The sequence below is a fragment of the Schistocerca cancellata genome, chromosome 11 (assembly GCF_023864275.1).
Source record: "Schistocerca cancellata isolate TAMUIC-IGC-003103 chromosome 11, iqSchCanc2.1, whole genome shotgun sequence".
In the NCBI taxonomy this organism is placed as follows: domain Eukaryota; kingdom Metazoa; phylum Arthropoda; class Insecta; order Orthoptera; family Acrididae; genus Schistocerca; species Schistocerca cancellata.
Window position 1 is genome coordinate 112,816,575 of NC_064636.1, and position 10,493 is coordinate 112,827,067.

At 48.0% G+C, this 10,493-nt stretch overlaps 1 pseudogene; it reads right to left on the reverse strand.

Moving 5' to 3' along the window:
• Positions 1 to 251: 251 nt before the first annotated feature.
• On the reverse strand, positions 252 to 369 carry LOC126109049 (5S ribosomal RNA; annotated as a pseudogene).
• Positions 370 to 10,493: the final 10,124 nt, after the last annotated feature.

Genomic DNA, 10,493 nt, shown 5'->3' on the forward strand with positions numbered 1-10,493 from the left:
CACACTTCGTATAATTTATGATGGCTGGTCCCAGCGCCCTTCCTTTACAGCAATCCATCTTCAGGCCACAAGTGGCCCATCGGGACCATCCGACCGCCGTGTCATCCTCAACTAAAGATGCGGATAGGAGGGGCGTGTGGTCAGCACACCGCTCTTCCGGTCGTTACGATGGTTTTCTTTGACCGGAGCCGCTACTATTCGGTCGAGTAGCTCCTCAATTGGCATCACGAGGCTGAGTGCACCCCGAAAAATGGCAACAGCGCATGGCGGCCCGGATGGTCACCCATCCAAGTACCGGACACGCCCGACAGCGCTTAACTTCGATGATCTGAGGGGAACCGGTGTATCAACTGTGGCAAGGCCGTTGTCCGCCCTTCCTTTACGGAAAACATAAATTAGTTTCATTGCTTCAGAGCAAGATCTGCTCAGAGCAGGATCTACTCAGAGCAACACACACTGCTGTGCAGTATACACAAATCGTTCTACAAGCAACTCAGTAACCTGGTGTAGAAGAGAAAATATGCTACGAGCGTTGCTCAGAAAGTCATGCACCGCATTTGTTTCTTCAACAATCCTTTATTGAACATAGTGAGAACTACACACACGAAGCAATGGTGATTGATCTACACACCCCACTTTTCCACGTAATCTGCATCCCGTTCTACGGCCTTCCTCCAGTGCAAAACGAGGGCGTGTACGCACTATCACTACCAATCCTTGTCCTGAGTGCGGAGCCAATGCTTCACTGTGTGTATCACCTCCTCAAAATGCCTTCCACAAATGGCATTCTGTACTGGTCCTTTGAATCTGTGGGAAGTGGGAATGGCGCCATTCCACCGACTGTCGTTTTATTTTGGGCTCAAAGTAGTGAGCCCATATTAAATCACCTGTCACAGCCCTGAACAAGAAGGGCTCCCCACCAGTTTGAAAACGTTGCAAGAAATCAAGACAAAAACTTTTTTCTGTGCGATTTGTCATCCACCGTTACACACTGCGGGACACATCTCGCACACACTTTTGAATATCCGAGAGTGCGGATAGTACACTCCTGGAAATTGAAATAAGAACACCGTGAATTCATTGTCCCAGGAAGGGGAAACTTTATTGACACATTCCTGGGGTCAGATACATCACATGATCACACTGACAGAACCACAGGCACATAGACACAGGCAACAGAGCATGCACAATGTCGGCACTAGTACAGTGTATATCCACCTTTCGCAGCAATGCAGGCTGCTATTCTCCCATGGAGACGATCGTAGAGATGCTGGATGTAGTCCTGTGGAACGGCTTGCCATGCCATTTCCACCTGGCGCCTCAGTTGGACCAGCGTTCGTGCTGGACGTGCAGACCGCGTGAGACGACGCTTCATCCAGTCCCAAACATGCTCAATGGGGGACAGATCCGGAGATCTTGCTGGCCAGGGTAGTCGACTTACACCTTCTAGAGCACGTTGGGTGGCACGGGATACATGCGGACGTGCATTGTCCTGTTGGAACAGCAAGTTCCCTTGCCGGTCTAGGAATGGTAGAACGATGGGTTCGATGACGGTTTGGATGTACCGTGCACTATTCAGTGTCCCCTCGACGATCACCAGTGGTGTACGGCCAGTGTAGGAGATCGCTCCCCACACCATGATGCCGGGTGTTGGCCCTGTGTGCCTCGGTCGTATGCAGTCCTGATTGTGGCGCTCACCTGCACGGCGCCAAACACGCATACGAGCATCATTGGCACCAAGGCAGAAGCGACTCTCATCGCTGAAGACGACACGTCTCCATTCGTCCCTTAATTCACGCCTGTCGCGACACCACTGGAGGCGGGCTGCACGATGTTGGGGCGTGAGCGGAAGACGGCCTAACGGTGTGCGGGACCGTAGCCCAGCTTCATGGAGACGGTTGCGAATGGTCCTCGCCGATAGCCCAGGAGCAACAGTGTCCCTAATTTGCTGGGAAGTGGCGGTGCGGTCCCCTACGGCACTGCGTAGGATCCAACGGTCTTGGCGTGCATCCGTGCGTCGCTGCGGTCCGGTCCCAGGTCGACGGGCACGTGCACCTTCCGCCGACCACTGGCGACAACATCGATGTACTGTGGAGACCTCACGCCCCACGTGTTGAGCAATTCGGCGGTACGTCCACCCGGCCTCCCGCATGCCCACTATACGCCCTCGCTCAAAGTCCGTCAACTGCACATACGGTTCACGTCCACGCTGTCGCGGCATGCTACCAGTGTTAAAGACTGCGATGGAGCTCCGTATGCCACGGCAAACTGGCTGACACTGACGGCGGCGGTGCACAAATGCTGCGCAGCTAGCGCCATTCGACGGCCAACACCCCGGTTCCTGGTGTGTCCGCTGTGCCGTGCGTGTGATCATTGCTTGTACAGCCCTCTCGCAGTGTCCGGAGCAAGTATGATGGGTCTGACACACCGGTGTCAATGTGTTCTTTTTTCCATTTCCAGAAGTGTAGCATCCACACTTCCTTTCCTGACTGACAGATGCAGCGCCAAATGCCGAGTCGTAATATGGCTGTTCTCGCTAATGACATCACGAGCCCGCTGCAACATGTCAGGTGTGACAGACGTGGATGGTCTCCACGACCGCTGCAAATCGTGGAGCTCCGCCGAACCGCCTTCTGATGACCTCACCCTCCGCGCCCAGCGACTAACTGTACTTCTGTCGACAGAAAATGCTCTATAGACTTTGCGCAAGCGTTTGTGAATATTCCGCACAGTTTGTTTCTCTGCAGTGAGAAATTCAATGACGATTGTAACGTACATCACCTACAGACGACATTTTCTACATTTACATCTACATACATACTCCGCAATCCACCATACGGTGCGTGGCGGAGGATACCTCGTACCACAACTAGCATCTTCTCTCCCTGTTCCACTCCCAAACAGAACGAGGGAAAAATGACGAGCACTAATCTGTCTCATCTTATCTTTGTGGTCTTTCCGCGAAATATAAGTTGGCGGCAGTAAAATTGTACTGCAGTCAGCATCAAATGATGGTTCTGTAAATTTCCTCAGTTGCAATTCACGAAAAGAACGCCTCCTTTTCTCCAGAGACTCCCACCCGAGATCCTAAAGCATTTCCGTAACACTCGCGTGATCATCAAATCTACCAGTAACAAATCTAGCAGCCCGCCTCTGAATTGCTTCTATGTCCTCCCTCAATCCGACCTGTTAGGGATCCCAAACGCTCGAGCAGTACTCGAGAATAGGTCGTATTAGTGTTTTATAAGCGGTCTCCTTTGCAGTTGAACCACATCTTCCCAAAATTCTACCAATGAACCGAAGACGACTATCCGCCTTCCCCACAACTGCCATTACATGCTTGTCCCACTTCATATCGCTCTGCATTGTTACGCCCAAATATTTAATCGACGTGACTGTGTCAAGCGCTACACTACTAATGGAGTATTCAAACATTACGGGATTCTTTTTCCTATTCATCTGCATTAATTTACATTTATCTATATTTAGAGTTAGGTGCCATTCTTTACACCAATCACAAATCCTGTCCAAGTCGTCTTGTATCCTCCTACAGTCACTCTTCGACGACGTCTTCCTGTACACCACAGCATCATCATCATGTTATGTAGATAGAAAACAACAGCGGACCTACCACACTTCCCTGGGGCACTCCAGATGATACCCTCACCTCCGATGAACACTCACCATCGAGGACAACGTACTGGGTCCTATTACTTAAGAAGTCTTCGAGCGACTCGCATACTTGGGAACCAATCCCATATGCTCGTACCTTAGTTAGGAGTCTGCAGTGGGGCACCGAGTCAAACGCTTTCCGGAAGTCAAGGAATATGGCATCCGTCTGATACCCTTAATCCATGCATCGCAAGATATCATGTGAAAAAAGGGCGAGTTGCGTTTCGCAGGAGCGATGCTTTCTAAAGCCGTGCTGATGCATGGACAGCAACTTCTCTGTCTCAAGGAAATTCATTATATTCGAACTGAGAATATGTTCGAGATTCCTGCAACAAACAGATGTTAAGGATATTGGTCTGTTATTTTGAGGATCCGTCCTTCTACCCATCTTATATACAGGCGCCACCTGCGCTTTTTTCCAGTCGCTGTGGACTTTACGTTGGGCATTTTGAAACTGTCCTGGAGCTACGCTATCTGTCGTAAATGACTGAAACTTGGCGCGCTCACTCAGATTTCAAATAATACATACGTAACGTTTCGCATTCGTAGCATTGCTTTCGACTGAGAAAAAAAAATGCGGTGCATTACCTTCTGAGGAACCCTCGTACTTAGCTGCACTTCTTGGTTATCTGAAATTACCAATTACCTCTAAGATCACAGAATTTTGCTTTTGCATTTTTCATATACGATTCAATGAATTCTCTGGTAATTAGTTTGCGGAATACGCAATGCAGTTTTTTGTTAGACTTGTGCGAGTGGAGAGTAATTACCATTGCTGCAGAATTCATTCGGTTGTAATTACTTCTATCAATGTAACAGGCCTCTCTTTCCTTCCACAAAAAGTGTTTTTTTTTTTACTAAACAATGGTGGTGTGGTTACATTTTTCCGTGCTTCCGCAAGTCGGATCCGTTACACATTGACGTTGCTGCAAATTAATAACGGTGAACGGAATTTGCTTTCTCTCTGCCTCCACGTTACTACAAATTTTAAATTTCAACGTTTGGAGTCATTTTGGGTCAAACTAAATGAAATACATTTGTCACCAGCTGCGTTTTTTATTCCAGTCTTTGATCACAATATCAATTCTTTTGACGATGACCGGGTTCAGTCGGTAATGACCATACTCACATCTACAGTATAAAAATATATACACCTAGTGAGCAGAGTGTCTTTCAACACAATACAGCATTACGTTTCACAATATACTGGCACACTAACAGGGCAATGTACAGATAAAATACGGTAAAACGTACGTTTTCTATACCTTGTCCTAAAGTGATAAGGCGGTGATGGCATCGTCAAAACATATAAATATACTCAGCACAGCATCGTCACATAGATCTAAAATAAGGTGTGGAATAGGCCACACCGTCCATACAGTCATTTATGGAACTGGCTACTGAAGTACAGTAGCTACCAGAAATATGTTTGCCTACTTGCTACATAGATGTCGCTACTGTGGGCTTAGATGTAGTCATCATTTACGTAAGAAACATAAACTGATAAAAACACATTAGGTCAAATACATGGTGCAGACGTTTAAATATTGATAACTACTCTCCTGGAAATGGAAAAAAGAACACATTGACACCGGTGTGTCAGACCCACCATACTTGCTCCGGACACTGCGAGAGGGCTGTACAAGCAATGATCACACGCACGGCACAGCGGACACACCAGGAACCGCGGTGTTGGCCGTCGAATGGCGCTAGCTGCGCAGCATTTGTGCACCGCCGCCGTCAGTGTCAGCCAGTTTGCCGTGGCATACGGAGCTCCATCGCAGTCTTTAACACTGGTAGCATGCCGCGACAGCGCGGACGTGAACCGTATGTGCAGTTGACGGACTTTGAGCGAGGGCGTATAGTGGGCATGCGGGAGGCCGGGTGGACGTACCGCCGAATTGCTCAACACGTGGGGCGTGAGGTCTCTACAGTACATCGATGTTGTCGCCAGTGGTCGGCGGAAGGTGCACGTGCCCGTCGACCTGGGACCGGACCGCAGCGACGCACGGATGCACGCCAAGACCGTAGGATCCTACGCAGTATCGTAGGGGACCGCACCGCCACTTCCCAGCAAATTAGGGACACTGTTGCTCCTGGGGTATCGGCGAGGACCATTCGCAACCGTCTCCATGAAGCTGGGCTACGGTCCCGCACACCGTTAGGCCGTCTTCCGCTCACGCCCCAACATCGTGCAGCCCGCCTCCAGTGGTGTCGCGACAGGCGTGAATGGAGGGACGAATGGAGACGTGTCGTCTTCAGCGATGAGAGTCGCTTCTGCCTTGGTGCCAATGATGGTCGTATGCGTGTTTGGCGCCGTGCAGGTGAGCGCCACAATCAGGACTGCATACGACCGAGGCACACAGGGCCAACACCCGGCATCATGGTGTGGGGAGCGATCTCCTACACTGGCCGTACACCGCTGGTGATCGTCGAGGGGACACTGAATAGTGCACGGTACATCCAAACCGTCATCGAACCCATCGTTCTACTATTCCTAGACCGGCAAGGGAACTTGCTGTTCCAACAGGACAATGCACGTCCGCATGTATCCCGTGCCACCCAACGTGCTCTAGAAGGTGTAAGTCAACTACCCTGGCCAGCAAGATCTCCGGATCTGTCCCCCATTGAGCATGTTTGGGACTGGATGAAGCGTCGTCTCACGCGGTCTGCACGTCCAGCACGAACGCTGGTCCAACTGAGGCGCCAGGTGGAAATGGCATGGCAAGCCGTTCCACAGGACTACATCCAGCATCTCTACGATCGTCTCCATGGGAGAATAGCAGCCTACATTGCTGCGAAAGGTGGATATACACTGTACTAGTGCCGACATTGTGAATGCTCTGTTGTCTGTGTCTATGTGCCTGTGGTTCTGTCAGTGTGATCATGTGATGTATCTGACCCCAGGAATGTGTCAATAAAGTTTCCCCTTCCTGGGACAATGAATTCACGGTGTTCTTATTTCAATTTCCAGGAGTGTATAAATATACTCAGCGTAGCATCGTCACATAGATCTAAAATAAGGTGTGGAATAGGCCACACCGTCCATACAGTCATTTATGGAACTGAATACTGAAGTACAATAGCTACCAGAAATATGTTTGCCTACTTGCTACATAGATGTCGCTACTGTGGGCTTAGATGTAGTCATCATTTACGTAAGAAACATAAACTGATAAAAACACATTAGGTCAAATACATGTTGCAGGCGTTTAAATATTGATAACTATTATAGAAATTTCTTCAGCTGTCATATAGACATTTTATCTCACATAGATAATTTATAGGTTGTTACATGCAATGTATTACGTATATTAATTTTTGACCGTAAATTCACCATAAAAGTGTCAGGCCTTCTATCTTTATACATTCACTTTTAATAATTTTATGTGGGTAACTGTATTCGTCTTTTACTGTATCACAATTGGTTTCTATAATAGTTATCAATATTTAAAAGTCTGCAACATGTATCTGACCTAATGTGTTTTTATCAGGTTATGTTTCTTACGTAAATGATGACCACATCTAAGCCCACAGTACCGACATCTATGTAGGACGTAGGCAAACATATTTCTAATAACTACTGTACTGCCGGCCTGTGTGGCCGTGCGGTTAAAGGCGCTTCAGTCTGGAACCGCGTGACCGCTACGGTCGCAGGTTCGAATCCTGCCTCGGGCATTGATGTGTGTGATGTCCTTAGGTTAGTTAGGTTTAATTAGTTCCAAGTTCTAGGCGACTGATGACCTCAGAAGTTAAGTCGCATAGTGCTCAGAGCCATTTGAACCATTTTTTTGAAGCTACTGTACTTCAGTGTCCAGTTGCAAAAATGACTGTGTGGACGATGTGGCCTATTCTACAACTTATTTTACATATGTGTGACGATGCTGTGCTCATTATTTTTATATGTTTTACGATGCCATTACGGCCTTATCACTTTAGGACATGGTGTAGAAAAGGTACGTTTTACCGAATTTTATCTTTACTTTTCCTTGCCTAGTATGATAGTGCAGGGTGAAAAGTATTTAATGCATTGTGTAGTAGTGCATTGTCTCTGTTTACTAATGGAGCGATACACCTGGAGTGAGTACACTGGTATGGTTGGTGCGTACTACGTAGCGCACCACAACGGACGAGCTGCACAGCGGGTTTATCAACAACAATACCCTAGTCGCCGTATCCCGCATCGTACGACCTTTGCTGCTGTGTACCAACGTCTGCGTGAGACCGGGTCATTTAGCAGATTACCTGCACAGGGACGCCGTCGCACGGTAAGAACGCTGCAATTTGAGGAAGCCGTCTTGCAGCATGTGGAGCGGGATCCTTCAATCAGCACTCGTGCAACTGCACGTCACATGGGGACGAATCAGACGAATGTAAGAACAGTCCTTCGAGAGCAGCTGTTACGTCCATTACACTTAAAACCAGTTGATTATCCACCCAGAGCACAGTTTTCGCAGTGGTACCTGGAACAGTGTGAAACACATCCTACATTTCCATCCTCTGTATTGTTTACCGATGAAGCAACGTTCGGGCACGATGGAATCTTCAACATGCACAATTCTCATGTTTGGAGTGAGGATAACTCACATGCCACAGTTAGTAGCTCTCATCAAGTGCGGTTCTTCGTTAATGTGTGGGTCGGTGTTGTTGGGCACTGTTTAATTGGGCCATTAACGGGCCGTTAACTGCCATTAACTAGCAGGCACTATTACAATTTTCTCGCCAGAGCATTGCCAGAATTGCTGGAAAAGGTCCCGCTCCCTACAACGCAACGCATGTCGTTCTAACATGACGGGGCGCCGGCACATTTCAGTCATCGTGTGCGTCGGTTCCTGGACCGACGGTTCCCAGAAACGTGGACTGGCAGAGGTGGTCCTGTACCATGGCCTGCTCTATCCACAGATATGTCCCCTCTGGACTTTTTTGTTGGTTTAATTAATTTGTCGCCAGAGAAATCTTACTCTACTGATTTAAATAATCCTCATAGGAAAAAATGACATTACGGAAAAATATTTGTTTTGATGTCCCCTAGAACCTCCCAGAGTTTGTCGGTTTAAATACTTTTCACCCTGTATATTGTGATACGTAATGCTGTATTGCGTTGAAAGACACACTGCTTACTAGGTGTATATATTTTTGTATTGTAGATCTGAGGGTGGTCATTACTGACTGAAACGGGGTCGTCGTCAAAAGAATAGATATTGTGATCAAAACTGGAATAAAAAACATATGAAACACATTTGTATCGATTACATATTTAGGTAATAACGTTGCAAGATCAGCAATACCGCTGGTTAATGTAAGCGCGAGAGAAGCCATTGAAAAAGTGAAATGCTGGTAGATTAATAACAGGTGTAATTTCCAGAAATGTTGAATACAAGCATGAAAACGTGCTTGCATTGTTGCATTGTGCTGTATAGGTGCCGGATGTCAGTTTATGGGTTGGAGTTCCATGCCTATTGCATTTGTTCGGTCAATACAGGGATGGTTAATGCTGGTTGTGGATGACTCTGGAGATGGTTCAAATGGCTCTGAGCACTATGGGACTCAACATCTGTGGTCATCAGTCCCCTAGAACTTAGAACTACTTAAATCTAACTAACCTAAGGACATCAGACACATCCATGCCCGAGGCAGGATTCGAACCTGCGACCTTAGCGGTCATGCGGTTCCAGACTGACGCGGCTAGAACCGCACTCTGGAGATGGGTCGGATGATGTCCCATAAGTGTTCGACTGGAGACAGATCTGGTCTCAGCAGTCCGAGGCAACATGTAAACTCCCTGTAGAGCGGCAAGTGGACGAGCGTTATCCTGTTGGAAAACACCCCCTGGTGTTCATGAAAGGCAGTACTGCAGGTCGAATCACCAGACTGATGTACAAATTTGCATACAGTGTGCGTGTGATGGCCACGAGAGTGCTCCTACTGTAATACGAAATGCACCCCAGACCACAACCCAAATGTAGGTCCAGTGTGTGTAGCACACAGACAGGTTGGTTGCAGGCCCTTCGATGGTTTCATTCTTACAAACACACAGCGCTCACTGGCATCGAGAGAGAACCGGCTTTGATTAGAAAACATGCTACACCTCTACTCCGCTGTCCCAAACGGTTGTGGTTTGGGGTCAGCGGAATTCACGCTTCAGAGCGCGTGGCTCGGAGTTGTCCTTGAAGTAACCTTCTTGTGACAGTTCGTTGTGTCACTGTGGTTCCAACTGCTCCTCAGATTGCTACTACAGATGCCGTACGATGCGACAGAGCCATACCCCTAACACGACGGTCTTCCTCCTCAGTAGTGCCACGTGAGGCTCTGGAACCCAGTATTCTTGCTACTGTACCTTGCCATTACCTCCGCAGAAAGCAATCATGTATCTGTACAGTGGGTACATTCCTGCCAAGTCTTTCTGCGGTATTGCAGAAGGAACGTTCAGCTTCTCGTAGGCCTGTCACATGACCTCGTTCAAGCTCAAGGGGGTGTTTTCCAACAGGATAACGCGCGCACACATACCGCTTTACAGACAGTGTTTGCATGTTGGCATGGCCTACTCAGTCACCAGATCTGTCTCCAGTCGAGCACATATGGGACATTATCTGACACATCTCCAGCATCATCCACAACCAGCAATGGCATCTTCGTCATCTTAAAGGCATTCTTGACTAACATCAATTCATCACAGGCGATATCAAAGGTAAGTAACGTTCACTACCGTTACACTGCGTATTTCAAGAAAACCTAACGTGGATAACTCATAGTGGCACCACAAACGCCGTTCTTATGCTACTGGCGCAAAATTTGAACAGACGTCGTCTTCAGATGTACGA